The following is a 17,673-nucleotide window of genomic DNA, read 5'->3' as shown; positions in this document are numbered from 1 at the left end:
CGGTTCTCATTTTCACTTTTCAATATTCGCACTTCAGTATTTATATTTCAATATTCACATTGCAGTATACACATTACAATATTCACATTTCAAAATTCTCATTTCAGTATTCACATTACAGTAATCACATTGCAATATTCTCATTTCATCTCATATTAGTATATAGCTCAATTTTATATTTCTGTACCAACATATCTTATATCACGTATATCATCGTTTCAAATAAAACACATATGTATCTCACATTTATCATATCAATGTAAAACATATTGGTATATCATTTTTCATCATTTCCAGTAAAAACAATTTCTGCATATCGCATTTCATCATTTCTATAAAACATATTTTATTTCTCATATTTTCATTTTGGTATCAACATATCATTACATCTCATATTCTCAATTCTTTCCATTCCAAAACATATATATATATATATATATATATATATATATATATATATATATATTTATTCCATTTTATCACAATTCCAATGTAAAACATTATTCACATTCCTCATGCGACACAATTTCGTCTGATATTCACAATACAATATCTACGGGAAAATATCATAATTTCATTTTCATATATTTACTCAACCAAAAATTTTTAAAAATAATTTTTATAATTTATTCCCCTTACTTGACTTAAATCTACGTTCGCAGCATTCAAAACTCAAAACCTTGAATCACATTTTCCCCAATTCAATCAACTCAACCCTAGAATTACAATTATTTTTAACCTTTCCTAGGCTCACTCTCCCATTAACCAGTTAAATTCTAAAAATATGGGTTTGATCCACTTCCCGTATTTAAATTTAATTTCTAACATATTTAAAAATACCAATATGATCAAATCCCCGCAGTTTAATCTAATTCCAAAATATTCCCCCAAAATTCCATTTAATCAATTCCCTTCTATTTAACTTAATCCCAAAACATTCCCAAAAATTTGATATAATCCAATACTCCAATTTAATAATCACCTATTATAATTTAACCAATTGAGTTTTTAAAATAATTGACATAATTTGTACTCTTCACCTTAGCCTTTGATTGGTGTCTAAGACCCGCAAATAAAAAATCTGCTCTGACTAACATGACGAGGATCGAACCTAGGACCCTGTAGTGGTGTCCAATTGTCAATTTGACTAAAGATTTAAGGAGAAATTGAGGAGAGAGAGAGAGGTTACCTTATCCCAAGAGTGGTGCCTACGTTGCTCTTATGACAAATCTACTATGGTTAAAATGTCGATGGCGGAGAATGGAACCCAGGGGTATGTTCTGTTTTTCGATCGGCGCTCGTTTGGCAGAAAAAATTGAGCAGAGAGGGAGAGGGGTTAAGGAGAGAGACAAAGAAAAGAGGAAGAAGAAGAAGAAGAAGAAGAAAACGTAAAAAAGGGCGGTTTGTCTCCAGAATCAACAAGAAGTCTTAGACTTCCTGTTGATATATATATATATATATATATATATTATTATAACTTTATATAATTATATTACATTATATTATATTATATTAAAATATAATTATATTATATTATATTAAAATATAATTATATTATATTATATTTTTAATTAATAGTTATTATTTTTTAATTATTTATTAATTATTATTTTTTATTTTTAACTTTAATTTTTATTTTTTCATTTTTTTTTTAGGATTATAAGTCTATTCAAGTATAATATTTTTAGGGTCATTACAAAGTCCATTGGCCTTAATAAATGATTATTCACCTCAAATTGTTCTTCATCTTAGCTAAGGTGACGCTCATTATGCACTTTGCTTGGCAATCGTCACATAAGCCTCAAGGTGAATAATAAGATTGGACACTATAGATTGGACACTATCTTCCAAAAGAGTTGCTCCATTTAGTGGAATTTATTATATGCCAATGAGTAAGCATATTTTTTGAAAAAAAAATTAAATTTGCACGTGAAGAATGTATTACCCTTCCTAGGTTGAATAATGGTCGGTTAAATTATTTTTAAGTGATACTCCTATCATATTAGACCTAGAACAAGTTTTGACTGATTAGGAGTAGAGGATAGAAAAAGATCACTTGATATTGGGTTTAGGCCAGGCCAAGGGGTGGTCCTCCTTTGGCTCAAAGGTCTTTGCCAATGAACTTGCCAACCTCTAAATTAGATTTGATATTACCTATGTTGGTAAGATTATCTTTGCCTTTGTCATTGACAAACTTTAAATTAATACTCGGCCAAATAGGAGTTTTGATATTCTTCATATTTAGTCATTGAAGAGTTTTCATAATTTTTACACTTAACCGACCAGAAAGGAGATTTTGCACTTTTTATACTCATTCGAATTGAAATCCACCTCCTCTTTATTAGGTTCAACCAGTAAGGAGTTCTGATAATTTTGGTTGATGGTTGGTTCGATCTCTTTATCCTTTTCTACACAATCAGCTGATAAATCATTCACACGATTTTCATAGCCGATATTTTCTATGAAAAGATTCTATTCCTAGCATACTACTGAATCTAGTCAAAGTCATCAAGAATGATAATACAACTATGGAGGTGATTGCGTGCAGATGAGTGCCATAATCAGATGACAACTATCATATCTAGAAGGTGCATAGATATCTTACAAACAAGAATAATTTTATCATAACATCAGTAACTCATAAAATTAGATGATATTATTTTAAATTGAGACCCTCACATATCAATGCAACCCAAAACATAATATGATAATTGAAAGAAAACAAGTATTAATGTGATGATACCATCATTTCATTTAGAAGTCGATAGGTGGTAGCTTGGTTCGGTTAGGTCACCTTTCCCATTCAAAATATATTATCTGCTGGACCAAGGTAGAATTAATGCCACGCCCATCTTGTCTATTCGCGAAGTTAATGAAAGTGCTCAACTTGATGTTGAGGTGGCCATGCATCTTTATCCATACAAGAGAGTATATATATCATCCCTTACACATATAATGATATTGTAGTATAATTTTCAATCAGAGAGTATAAAATATTATGTTTGTTTCATAGGATACATGAATTTGAGTATAAAATAAAATTGATCTTATTTTAAACTTGAAGATGAAGAAATAAATAGTATTTGTAGATTTCGATATCTTGAGTCTATTATACAAGTTGAAGGAGAAATTGAAGATAATGTAATGCATATAGTTAAAGCATGTTGGGTAAAATGGATAAATGCTTCAAGTGTGCTCTGTGATTGTAAAATATCCTTAAAATTGAAAGGAAAGTTTTATAGGACGGCTATAAGACCAATTATGTTATATGAATCGGAATGTTGGGCAACGAAAAAACATAATATCCAAAAAATAAAAAGTTATCGAGATGAAAGTGCTTAGATGGATGAGTGGTATAACATTGAAAGATAAATTAAAGAATGAACATACTCACGGTAAGTTGGGTGTAACTCTTATAGAAAATAAGATAAGGGAGGGACAACTCAGATGGTATGTGTTAGCTTTACCATGATCCCAAGAGGGGGGGTGAATTGGTATTTTTAAAATTTGTCTCCTAGGTATTTCTCATAACAGCAGTATGTTCACAAGCTTAGGGTCAATCTAGTGCAAATAATGTAAATATACCAGAAATTAAATAAAGCAGTTTAAACAGTTATACAAGCACTAGAAAGTAGTAAGGAGAGGATGACACGAAGATATGTTATCGAGGTTCGGCCAACTGCCTACGTCCCCGCCTTGGCTAACCAGCACAAGGATTATCACAATAACTTGCTCACTTAAACGGGTGGAGTGGCACCTATACAAACCAGGTCAAATTACCACAGGGTTGACTTCAACCTTTACACCAATCCTTACCGGGCTGGATTACCGCCCCCTCAGGCCACGCCTGGAATCTCTCAGATATACAATCAAAGGTACAATACAAGAGTGCTTTCACGTAAAGCAGATTTGTACCACAAATGCGCACAAACACAAACACCACAGATGATTTAATAATATAAGCTCTGTGTGGTCTAAATATTTCAACTCTCAACTATATTTTCTATCAATGTAGTAAGTTCGTGAGAGTGTCAATAATAATCTGTGTACCTCAAAATATTCAATCAAATATGTTTACACATAACACCAAACAAGCCTCAAGAATATTAATCAGAGAATATCTCAATCATACGAATGTGTATATGCTTGGATTGCAAAATAAATAATCCTTGTTTTTGGCAAATGATATATATACTTGTATAAATATTACCACAAAGATTAGTGTAACAAATACAAATATCTTTTTACAAATAGTTCAATAAATTCCACAAGATATTTGAGTAAGCTTGAAATATGTTTTTGCAAATCAAAACAAATACAAACTTCCAAAGATATTGCAATGATAATGCAACACTCAGAAGTTTACCACAAGTCTTCTTAGAGTAGGCTTATTAGCAAAGCCTCCTAAGAAAACTTAGGTTATGCTCTTGGGTGAAAAATCGATTCAAACACTTTAAACAATGAGAGCAAAACCTATTAGACTATACACTTAAAGCACTTACAAATGATTTTGAACTTGAAGAAGTAAGTTAGAGTGTTTTCAGGAAAGGCATAAGCAAATGGGAATCAAAAGAAATTATTTTTGCTTGAGAGAGATTTTCTTAATCCTTTTTGCTAATCGATACTTAATCCACCAAATGAAAGAGTATATATAGACATGCTGAAAATTTTGACAGTTGGGGACCTATTAGGAATTGTTAGAAAAGATTAATGATATTTAAATCAATTTAAACCTATTTAAAGAATTTAACCACGGTAAAAAAAATATGAGCAACGAGAGAGGTCCGGTCGACCAGAAATGGTTCGGTCGACCAGGGGTATTTTGAACTGAGTGGTCGGTCGATCGAGGCAAGGCGATTTTTCAAATTTCCAAGGTTCGGTCGATCGGGCGTTTTTGAACTATGTGGTTCAGTCGACCAGACCGCTGGGAATCCTCCCGAGACCCTTCGGTCGACCAGGTAGTTGGAGTACAAAGTTGGTCAGTCGACCGGGAGGTCAAAATGTTGACTCCCAGGTGGTTCGATAAATCGGCAAGAAATGAACTGTGAAGTTCGGTCGACCGGGCCTTGGTAAAACTATTGACCCAGGGCCGGTTCGGTCGACCAGGCCAAAGTGAACTGTGTTGGTCAGTCGATCGAAAGTGCACCAAGTGTGCATTTCGGTCCCATATTGAACCAAACAAGTCCTATTCAAGTGCCTAACACATATATGTGAAAGTGTGAGTGTCCTAGAGGCACTTGGGGTCCAATTTTGAAGACACCGAAAAAGTTTAGTGTCGGTCGACAGAAGGTGCACTCTAAGGTCTTTCTATGATCCTTTCTCATTCATGGTTCGGTTTGAGTTTACAAAATAAATCATGCATGTGATGTGTGTGCTTATTACAAACCGTATACCCTAATTACTATTACAGACAAATTTCACTAAGATTATTACAATTAAGATCAAGAGTTTGTCTTCAAGCTTTAGAGCTTACATGTGCCATTGATGATATGCTAGTATGAACCTGCACATAAACTAGATATTTATTAAATGCAATCGTATTTGTCATTATCAAAACTAGGGTGAGACCTATAAGGTCAACATTCTCCCCCTTTTTCATGGTGACAAATCCAATTGGCAAAACTATAGGGTTAAGCCTAAGAAGGCTCCCCCTCACAAGATGCATCCAATGTATTCCCATTATTTTGCCTCACATCTCCCCTTTTTGGCAACAGCAAAAAGGGTTATTGGAATTAAAGTTCTAGGCAATGGGTGTTTAGTACATTTATACAAGATCAATTCTGGAAAGAATTTTTCAAAAATTTCGGTAGAGTGTCGTTTGTAAATCGGACTTTCCAAAAGTAAAACCTGTATAAACGTAACCTGTTTGAGCTTATATTTCCTAACAGTTTATCCACAACTACTCAAACAGTTCAGTATGGTCCAATACAACAAATAAACTGTCAAAATGACTATGAATTGGACAAATGATCAATCATAGATAATAGTCAAAATGAACATGCAATAAATGAACGTATAACATATGCACACAATCAACAACTAACTTTCACAATATCTCAAGCAAGAAGATAAGTCAACAATGGAACTAGTTGCTTAGACTTGGAAAAGTTTCAGAAAAGAGCTCCCCCTAAATTTATGCAAGTTATTAAACATTTTAGTCTATGAAGCTTCTCTACTATGCATTAAGCCAAACTCACATCTAATTTGTATGAATCTATCCTCAGGTAGTGGCTTAGTGAATATATTGGCCCACTGTTCATTTGTGCATACAAACTCAAGAGCCACATCTCCTTTTTGCACATGATCACGAAGAAAATGATGTCTAATCTCAATGTGTTTAGTTCGTGAATGTGAGATAGGATTTTTAGAGATGTTGATTGTACTAGTATTATCACATTTAATCGGTATTGTTTCATAGTGCAATCCAAAATCCACAAGTTGTTGTTTCATGTAAAGAGTTTGGGCACAACAACTTCTAGCCGCAATATATTCAGCTTCGGTGGTGGATAAGGCAACTGAGTTTTGTTTCTTGGAGAACTAAGAGACAAGAGACTGTCCTAAGTAATGACAAGTGTCACTAGTGCTTTTTCTATCAACCTTACTACTGGCAAAGTCAGCATCAGTATAACTAACAATCTCAAAGGTAGTATGCTTAGGGTACCACAAACCTAACTCTATAGTTCCAACTAGATACCTAAGGATTCGTTTAACAGCTTTCAGATGAGATTCCTTAGGATCAGCCTGAAATCTAGCACACATGCACACACTAAACATAATGTCAAGCCTACTAGCAGTGAGATATAGGAGACTTCCAATCATGCCACGATATAGTTTTACATTAACAGGGATTCCTTGCTCATCTTTATCAAGCTTTATGGAAGAGTTCATAGGTGTGCCAAGAATTTTACAATCTTCCATATTAAATTTCTTTAGCAAGTCCCTAATGTATTTAGATTGGCATATGAAAGTTTCATGATTAGCTTGCTTAATTTGTAGACCTAAGAAGAAACTAAGTTCACCCATCATGCTCATTTCAAACTCACTTTGCATGCATTTGGCAAACTCATTACACAACTCATCATTGGTTGCTCCAAAAATGATATCGTCCACATAGATTTGAACAAGGAGCATATCATCATTTTTGGACTTGATGCAGAGTGTAGTGTCAATTTTGCCACGAGTAAACCCATTTTCTAGTAGAAAACCACTAAGCCTCTCATACCAAGCTCTAGGAGCTTGTTTCAATCCATACAATGCTTTAGACAATCGGTAAACATGATCAGGATATTTATGACTCTCAAAACCGGGTGGTTGTTCTACATATACTTCTTCATTAATATAGCCATTCAGAAAAGCGCTTTTAACATCCATTTGAAATAATTTAAAATTTTTAAAAGCGGCAAAGGCAAGTAGCATACGAATGGCTTCTAATCTAGCAACAGGAGTAAATGTTTCATCAAAGTCAATTCCTTCCTGTTGGTTATACCCTTGGGCAACTAGTCTGGCTTTATTCCTAGTTACTACCCCATTTTCATCTTTCTTATTTCTATATACCCATTTAGTTCCAATGATGGTGTGTTCATTAGGCCTAGGAACTAAGGTCCACACTTTGCTTCTTTCAAATTGATTAAGTTCTTCTTGCATGGACATTACCCAAGATTCATCTTCTATGACTTCTTTAATATTTTTAGGTTCTTCTTGAGATAAGAAAGCAGAGTAGTTTGCTATATTTCTCAATGATGATCTTGTGGCTACTCTACGGGATGGTTCGCCTATGATTTGATCTATAGGATGACTTCTAGTGTATTTCCAATCTCTAGGCAACTCCTCATTTCTATTTTCATTATCTTCAAGTGATTTTTCATTTGCTTCTTGATTTTCACTTGCATTGTTTTCAATAGACATTTTCTCCAAGTATTTTCTAATATCAATATCATCTTCATCATCCTTATTAGAAAAAGGATTAGACTCATCAAACACAACATGAATAGATTCAATCACAGTTAAAGTTCTATTATTGAAAACCCTATATGCTTTACTATTAATGGCATAGCCTAAGAAGACGCCTTCATCAGATTTAGAGTCAAATTTTCCTAGATGCTCATTATCTCTAAGCAAGAAGCATTTACAACCAAACACATGAAAATAGGAAATATTAGGCTTATGGTTGTTCCACAATTCATAAGGGGTTTTATTAATTGATGGTCTAATTAACACCCTATTCATAACATAGCCTGCAGTATTAATGGCCTCGGCCCAAAAATATTTAGGTAAGTTATGCTCATTCCTGAGATTTTTGAGGTTTTTGCAATAGAATTTAAATTCTAACTAAAAATTAAATATGCATGAAATAACTTAAATAAATACCTTTAAACGTAAACCCAAGTAAGAACACACTCTAAATAAAAAAAAAATCAACTTTAACAATAAAAACACCCAAATAAAATAATTAAATCTCTATAAAAACTTTAAATAAGAAGACAAATTGAAATTAACAATAATAATGCTTAAACAAGAATTTAAATGCAAGAGAGAGAGAGAGAGAGAGAGAGAGAGAGAGAGAGAGAGAGAGAGAGAGAGAGAGAGAGAGAGAGAGAGAAATTTAAATAGAAATTTATCTAATAAAAAGAAAGTTCTTAAATTAAACAAACTATTTTTAAACACAAATTAAACCATATTTTGAATAAATTAAAAACTTAACAATAAAATTAATTTTAACAAAATTGAGTTCAAAGAAAAAGAGAGATGAGAGGCTAAGGGAGAAGAGAGAAGAGAGAGAGATAGCCGAAAATCTGAGAGAGGCCGAGAATCTTCTATTGTCCTGCGCACCGCCGCCTCCCGCTGCTCCCCTTTTCCCCCATAAACCCTCCTCCTCCATAAAATATCCTATTCCCCCTCTAATATTTTGCCCTAACCGTGTCTCCTTTTGAGATAGGCGCATGGGCCAATTTTTTGGTGGCCTGAGACTCCTGTTTTTTCTTTAGCACTGTACACGGCCTAGCGCAACAATTTCACTTTCAAATCTAATTTTGACCTAGTAAACATTCGAATTAGCAAAAAGCTATTTCACATTGAATTGTAAATATCATAGTAAGCTTTCCAATGCCACTTGAATCATACCAATCAGATGTCAGATGAAATAGTTATGATTAAAATACCGAAATACATTCAGGTTGTCTCCTAGCGAATTTCGGACTTGGATTGTTATCCACTTTTCATTGCATGACACAGACTCATGTGCATGAAGCCCACATAATCTTCTCACATGGAAGCCGGTTCTCTTTTATGCCTCCTTTAATATAAAAAATTACCACATTGCATAGCACGAATTCTTCAATTTTTACAAGCGCGCACGGCTTCAAACAACTGCATGCATGGCTCATCATGCAGGCTTGTGGCTCACAGTCCGATCTTCGATATTTGGCTTCATGCACATGACCTTATTTTGAACTCTAACTCACGCGCACACACGTACATTTTTAATTTTGGCTTTAATGTCCAAAAATTATCCTGCAATAATAAGTTATCAAAAATTCGTAAATTATTGAGTAATGACCCAAATATTGTAATTAAAGCTCAATGTTAAATTATTGAACATAATTAAGCATTTAATTAAAAATATAATTTTTAATGCATGATTTTAAACACCTAATTTCGCAATTTAGACTCGTAATCAATTGACCAGGAGTTTTTAACTGAATGAAAATATGTATTTTCAATTATACTGGTGCAAGTACATGTTATAAATGTCTTTTCAGTTACAATTAAATTAATAAATGTGTTTTACTTACACTAAAACTCATGTTAGCCACACACTGATAATAATTTATTCCGTCTTACTGAGAAGTGTCATACCCCAATAAATGTTTACACATTTTAAGGCGAACAAGGAATCAAGCTTAGGAGCTACAGAGCGGAGTGTAGATAGTAGAGTTAGGGTAAGTGTTTGTATGAAACTGAACTAGTTATGTTTTTATGTACCTTGGGATGTAATATTGTTTTTGGGGAGATACCTATGTAATAATGGTGATGGTTTTAGGTACTCTGGTGTAATATTTGAGATTTATTGTGTAGTGACCCAGAGGAATTATAATATTTAAATAATAAAAGGAAGAGAGAAAAGAAAATTAAAAGGGGCAAAAGCAGGTCTTTCGCGTTCGTCGATGACGTTGCATATTGGGCTCGTCGATGAGGGTGTGATTCGTGGACAAAAAAATTCCGAGAGAGGTTTTGGGAGATTTTGAATTTCGTCAACGAGGAGAGAGTTCATCGACAAATTGTCTTCATGACCTCGTCGACGAGGTGACGTGGCTCGTCGACGAAGACCAGTGTATAAGTAGGGGTAAAATTCATTTTTAGCCGAAAACCTGCGCAATTCACTTCTCTCTCTCTCTCTCTCTCTCTCTCTCTCTCTCTCTCTCTCTCTCTCTCCTCTACACCTCTCCTACCTTCTTTCTACGATCTCGAGTGGATTCTTGTCGGTTCGACGATCTGAGACTACCACGACGTTCCTGGGAAGGTTCTCTCCAAATCTACTGGAGTGGATCATCGGTGGGGCTGAGTTGGAAACTATCCCAAATTCAGGGTAAGACTTTCTACTCAGTATTTGACTTCTTAACAATTGTAGGAAGTGTAGTACGCGTAGAAATATTGAACTTTAATTCTGGGAAATGTTGTTTTCAGAATGTTGAACGGGAAACCTTGCGAGTGCAGGACTATTTTCTTAGGGGCTTTTCAGGAATCAGGTAAGGAGATAAACTAAGTTAGTTATTATATGAAAATGTATGTATGTTATTACAACATATGGTTTTAGAAAGATAAATATATTTATATATGCTTTATGTTTGGGAAATAATGCTATAAAAGATGATATGTTTAAATATGTATAAAACCTGTTTTCATGTGGCATGAGTAGAATTTATAATGAAATACTGTTTTCTGGGAATATGATAAAGATTTGGATTTTTATAATAAAAAATCGGCGTACGGAACAAGATTTTTATATGATTTGCCGGCGTACTGGCCGAGCTATGGATATGTTTGTCGGCGTATGGGTCAAGCTATGGACATGTTTGCCGGCGTACAGGCCGAGCTATGGATATGTTTGCCAGCGTACGGGCCGAGCTATGGATATGTTTGCTGGCATACAGGCCAAGCTATGGATATGATTTGCCGGCGTATGGGCCGAGCGATGGTAAAATATGAAATACCGAAGTACGGGCCGATGATTTTTATGGTATATATAAATATGCAAAATGATGTGATGATATTGATTTGACAATTAATAATATGAAATATTCATGTATCACAGTTTGGTTATATGCTATATGTTATCAGAACCTGGTTGGGCTTGGTCTAGGCTAGCACTTGCACGGTACTGATGTTATGTGTTCATGATTCATTATGATATTTGTATTAACACTGTTGTACAGAGTGACGTGAGGTTGGATGGTTGATATGGTTTTAAGAAGTGTGAGCGCCCCTGGTGTACAGACTAGGTCTGGCAGACCCATCGGACTTATAGACTGTGCTTTTGACTTGGCCGTGGTCGGCCAACCATTGTCAAGTCCTGCCTTTAGGCCACACAACCCAGTCATGTGGGGGTAATACATGACAATAGTCAGTTAACCTACTAAGATTGTTTTCGTATTACGTTATATGAGATCAATTATGTTTATGAAAACCATGTATATTCTGCCATGATATGAGAATGTATGTTTCCCAGATATGATACAAACAGTTATATTGATATGTTTATGTATGATTTTATATAGCACACGGAAATACTTATGTTGTCACACACTAGTATTAGTTTATTTCCCTTACTGAGAGATGTCTCACCCCGAAATATATGAACTTTTCAAAAGCCCCTAATAGGAGAGCGGATAAAGCTCCGCTGAGATAATATAGTTGATCTGCCCTCTCTGAAGGGTAAGTTTTGGTGGGGACGGTTGGATTTTTGTGAAAAATGTCCCTAAGATTTTCTTTTTGGGATGTGTATATAAATGGATGTAGTAACTCTGGTATATTAATGGATGGTATTGTATATGGTATTATGGGTTATTTATGATTTTATGTTTACTGTTGCTTAGGCTTCCGCACTATTTTCTGATGTATCCCTAGTACCCACGGGTCCAAGTGGATTATGATCTACTAGATGTGTTTTACTGGTTTGATTGTACATAAAAAATGTGTGAAAAATTAAGCAAGTCGTTACATATTGTGTTTCCGCTGTTTGTTCTTAATTTTGATATGGTATCAAAGGTGTGTATGTTTCACTACGTTACATTAGACTTGTGATTTGATCCATCACTACAAAAAGAACTCTTGAGCTTGATCATCATTCCTATTATGCAAGTAGATTTTTACAGCTATATTTGCTTCAATCGTTTGCACCATATCTAATACTTTTCTATTGCAAATCTATTTTTCTTAATCCTTTATGCAATCCCTTGCATTCTTTAGTCCAAGGGTAGGCCATAAATGTAACGACCTGTAGTGATCTAAAATAAAAATAAAAATAAAAATTTTAAAAAAAATAATTATAAATAAATAAATAAATAAATAAATAAATAATTAATTAATTAAATTAAAATTTAAAAAATTAAAAGTAAATAAATAATTATTATTAATTAAATAATATAATATTATATTATATATATATATATGGATATATATATATATATATATGGATATATATATGTAATCTCCTGCAGGTTTATCCTTTAGGAGATCTAGAGAAGGCCGCCAACCCCCCCTGAAAAATTCCTACGCCAGCTTTGCCTCTGTCTCCTCTCTCTCTCTCTCTCTCTCTCTCAATTTTTCCATGGATTTGCGGCGGATCTGGAAACGGAGGGTGCCGTTAGAATTCTAATTCCGCCGCCGACATTTCTACTGAAGCGGATTTGTCGTGGAAGCGACTTAGGCATTATTCCTGGGATAAGACAATTTTTTCCTAATTTCTCAATTTCTCTTTAAATCTATCGTTCAATCGACGATTGGACACCACCACGGTGTCATTTTGCATGGGGTAAATTTCCAATTGGGTTTTTCTAGACCCCATTCCAAAGCGAGAGTGAGATTTGAGAAAATGAGTACATTGGTTATATTTGAAGGTATAATTAATTATTTGAAATTTATGGGTTTAGGAAATATTAAAATAATATTTTATTCAGGTTTAATTAAATGGAACTAGAATTTTTAATTTTAGGGTCCGAGTGAGCGCCGCAAACATCTTTTCAAGGTCCCTATTGGGGTAGTTCAAGAAATCAGGTAAGGAAAAAATATATATATTAAACCAGAATTTTTATGAATTTAATGGAAAATTAATTGTGTTATAAATACGTGTATATATTTCGGTATGGGTTTCAAATGCCAACCATTTAAATTATGTTTTTCTGAGTTTAGAGTTGTTTATTAGATACGTATATGTGAAATTGAACTGATGAAAGTGAAACATTTTTCAGAATAATTATGTAAGAAATTAAAGATACTTTTCTAGTATATGAATGTTAAATGTGGGTTGACTTATTTTACGGGCAATGTATGAATTTTACTTCTAAATAGTGTGGTATGAGTAAATAGAAATGATGTGTGGAAATATGATATATGTATGAGATACATGATGTTTAGGAAATGAACTGAGTATGAAAATGTTATATGAAATATGCTGCATGTGAGTGTTAATGCAACCATGTAAAGCATCTGAAAATGCTAGGTAAAACAGCTCAAAGATCCTGGGAAAATGTATGACAGCTGAAAAATGTTGGGTAAATGTATAATAGCTGAAAGATGCTGGGTAAATGTATGATAGCTGAAAAATGCTGGGTAAAACAGTTGAAAGATGTTGGATATGAAATGAAATGAAATGAAAATGGAAATGAATGAAATGGAAATGAAATGTGAAATATGAACAATGTAAAATGGTAAAGAGTCACGTAAAGTGAAATGAAATGAAAAGTAAAGGATGAAAATATAAACAATTGAGAGATGTAGAATAATGGCAAACAAAATAATGTATTATGGTATTAGCAGTATGTATCCTAGTAGAACATGTTACGTTTGGGCGAGGCAAACTCTTCGCCTAAGGGCTTACTCAGAAAGGCGAGTGCCCTGGTTGTATCCGGTGTAGCAGTAGGCTACATAATGTGTTAGGGCAAAGGAAAATTACTTGTATGGGCGGGTAGATCTCCCTATACTTGGGAGCCTTCGCTGGTAAACTTTTGTATGAACTGTATGAGTATGAGATTAATTTATCACTTGAGGGCTTACTGAGTAAGGTGAGTGGCTTGATATGCTTTAACTATGACCTTTGGATTGCTTAACGTATCAGAGCAGAGGGGTGCTACTTGTATAGGCGGGTAATCACCTTCCTTAGGTAATCTCGTGGGTAAAATATCTTGCATGTATTTGAATAGGATTAGAAAATGATTTAAGAAATTATTTTAATGATTTGAAAATGATAAATAATATGCTGTTTATAAATCTCATGTTGGCCACACACTACTTTAATATATTGTTTCTTCTCTTACTAAGATGTATCTCACCCGAATATGAACTAATCTTTTTATGGACTTCCACAAGATCGAACTTAGAGAGCTCGAGTTGTTATAGCACTTTTGAGGAAAAGGGTATAATTATGATAATATTTTGGGATGTAAATATTTTATATTTTATGTTTTGTGTTTTAAGTCTTATAAGAAATTAATGGTTTTGAAACATACTGGTGGTTGTGAATACTGGAAGTGTAGGTTATGTTTTGGAGATATGTATATATATATGAATACAGGTGGATGTATGATTTATGTTAGAATGTAGAAGGATGTAGAAAACTTTGGTATTATATTTGTTGGACGATTGTAGTTATGTTTTCTGCTGCATATTGATTTATGGATTATCAGGATTTTATCAAGTATAATGCACCGGACCGGGTTTAAGGGGTTGGGGCGTTACAGATGGTATTAGAGCAATGTCCAGCCAGAAGTGTGATTAATTTCATATCGCCTGGATATGAGAATGTTAGGGTATTAAGTTAGAGATGATTTATACTAGAGTATAGGAACTAGTAAGGATAAGGATGTTAGATGGATAGATTAGGTTAGGTGTTGAGAAGTAGGTTTGATGTAAGAAAGTATAGGATTTTGTTTTGTAGTTTAGAGGTGAAAATACGTTGACAATTTCCTATGATTTTTTTGAAGCAGTCGATGGCCTCAGAAAAGCCACGATAAACCTTAGATGATTTCGTTTCTGAGCTGTGAGACTAGTTCTTATATGAGGAATTTGGATGTATAGTGGATTTAAATTATATAATTGTGTTGTTGGGAATGATATGAGGTATAATAAATCGTCGAATTATGGAAATAAAAGATTAGGTAACGAATTTCGAAGACGAAATTCTTTTTAAGAAGGGAGAATGTAGTGATCCAAAAAAAATAAAATAAAATAAAATAATTTAAAAATTAAAATAATTAATTAATTAATTATTATTAATTAAATAATATAATATTATATCTATATATATATATATATATATATATATGGATATATATGTAATCTCCTGAAGGTTTATTCTTCAGAAGATCCAGAGAAGGCCGCCAACCCCCCCTCCCAAAAGAATTCTTGCGCCAGATTCATCTTCGTCTCCGTCTCTCTCTCTCTCTCTCTCTCTCTCTCTCTCTCTCTCTCTCTCTCTCAATTTCTCGATGGATTTGCGGCGGATTAGGAAATAGAGGATGCCGCTAGATTCCTAGTTCCACCGCCGACATTTATACTGGAGCGGATTTGTCGTGGAAACGGCTTAGACACTATTCCTGGAGTAAGATAATTTTTTCCTAATTTATCAATTTTGCTTTAAATATATCGTTCAATTGACGATCAGACACCACCACGGTGTCCTAGTCATAGTCGTCGTCATTTTGTCCGGAGTAAATTTTTAATTGGGGTTTTCTAGGCTTCATTCCAAAGCGAGAATGAGATTTGGGAAAATGAGTAAATTGATTATATTTGAGGGTATAATTAGTTATTTGAAATTTATGGGTTTAGGAAATATTAAAATAATATTTTATTCAGGGTTAATTAAATGGAACTAGAAATTTTAATTTCAAGGTCCAGGTGAGCACCGTAGGTATCTTTTCAGGGTCCTTGTTGGCATAGTTCAAGAAACCAAGTAAGGAAAAAAATTATATATTAAATCAGAATTTTTATGTATTTAATGGAAAATGAATTATGTTATAAATACGTGTATATATTTCGGTATGGGTTTCAAATGCCAACCATCTAAATTATTTTTTTCCGAGTTTAGGGTTGTTTATTAGATATGTATATGTGAAATTGAACTGATGAAAGTGAAACATTTTTCAGAATAATTATGTAAGAAATTAAAGATATTTTTCTAGTATATAAATGTTAAATGTGGTTTTGCCTATTTTACAGGCAATGTATGAATTTTACTTCTAAATAGTGTGGCATAAGTAAATAGAAATGTTGTGTGGAAATATGATATATGTATGAGATACATGATATTCAGGAAATGAACTGAGTAAGATATGCTACATATGAGAGTTAATGCAACCATGTAAAGCAGTTGAAAATGTTGGGTAAAACAACTAAAAGATGCTGGGAAAATGTATGACAGCTGAAAAATGCTGGGTAAATGTATGATAGCTGAAAGATGTTGAGTAAATGTATGATAGCTGAAAAATGCTGGATAAAATAGCTGAAAGATGTTGGATATGAAATGAATTGAAATGAAAATGGAAACGAATGAAACGAAAATGAAATGTGAAATGTGAACAATGTAAAATGAGAAAGAGTCACATAAAGTGAAATGAAATGAAAAGTAAAAGTTGAAAAGATGAACAATTGGGAGATGTAGAATAATGACAAACAAAATAATGTATTATGGTATTAGCAGTATTTAAGCTAGTAGAACATGTTACGTTTTGGCGAGGCAAACTCTTTGCCTAAGGGCTTGCTGAGAAAGGCGAGTACCCTCGTTGTATCAAGTGTAGCAGTAGGCTGCATAACGTGCTAGGCCAGAGGGAAACTACTTGTATGGGTGGGTAGATTTCCTTATTCTTCGGAGACTTCGCCGATAAAATTTTATATGAACTGTGTGAGTACGAGATTAATTTTCACTTGAGGGTTTACTGAGTAAAGTGAGTGCCCTGATGTGCTTTAACTGTGACCTTTGGGTTGCCTAATGTATTAAAGGAGAGGGGTGCTACTTGTATGGGCAGGTAATCACCCCTATCCTTAGGTAATCTTGGGGGTAAAATATCTTGCATGTGTTTGAATAGGATTAGAAAATGATTTAAGAAATTATGTTAATGATTTGAAAATGATAAATAATATGTTGTTTATAAATCTCATGTTGGCCACACACTGCTTTAATATATTGTTTCTTCTCTTACTGAGATGTGTCTCACCCGAATATGAACTAATCTTTTTCAAGACCTCCACAAGATCGAGCTTAGAGAGCTCAAGCTGTTATAGCACTTTTGAGGAAAAGGGTATAATTATGTTAATATTTTAGGATGTAAATATTTTATGTTTTATGTTTTGTGTTTTAGGTCTTATGAGAAATAGATGGTTATGAAACATACTGGTGGTTGTGAATATTGGAAGTGTAGGTTATGTTTTGGAGATATGTATATATGTGAATACAAGTGGATG

Source organism: Malania oleifera, chromosome 3 (assembly GCF_029873635.1).
Source record: "Malania oleifera isolate guangnan ecotype guangnan chromosome 3, ASM2987363v1, whole genome shotgun sequence".
NCBI classification, from domain to species: Eukaryota; Viridiplantae; Streptophyta; class Magnoliopsida; order Santalales; family Ximeniaceae; genus Malania; species Malania oleifera.
This window is presented reverse-complemented; position numbering follows the sequence as displayed.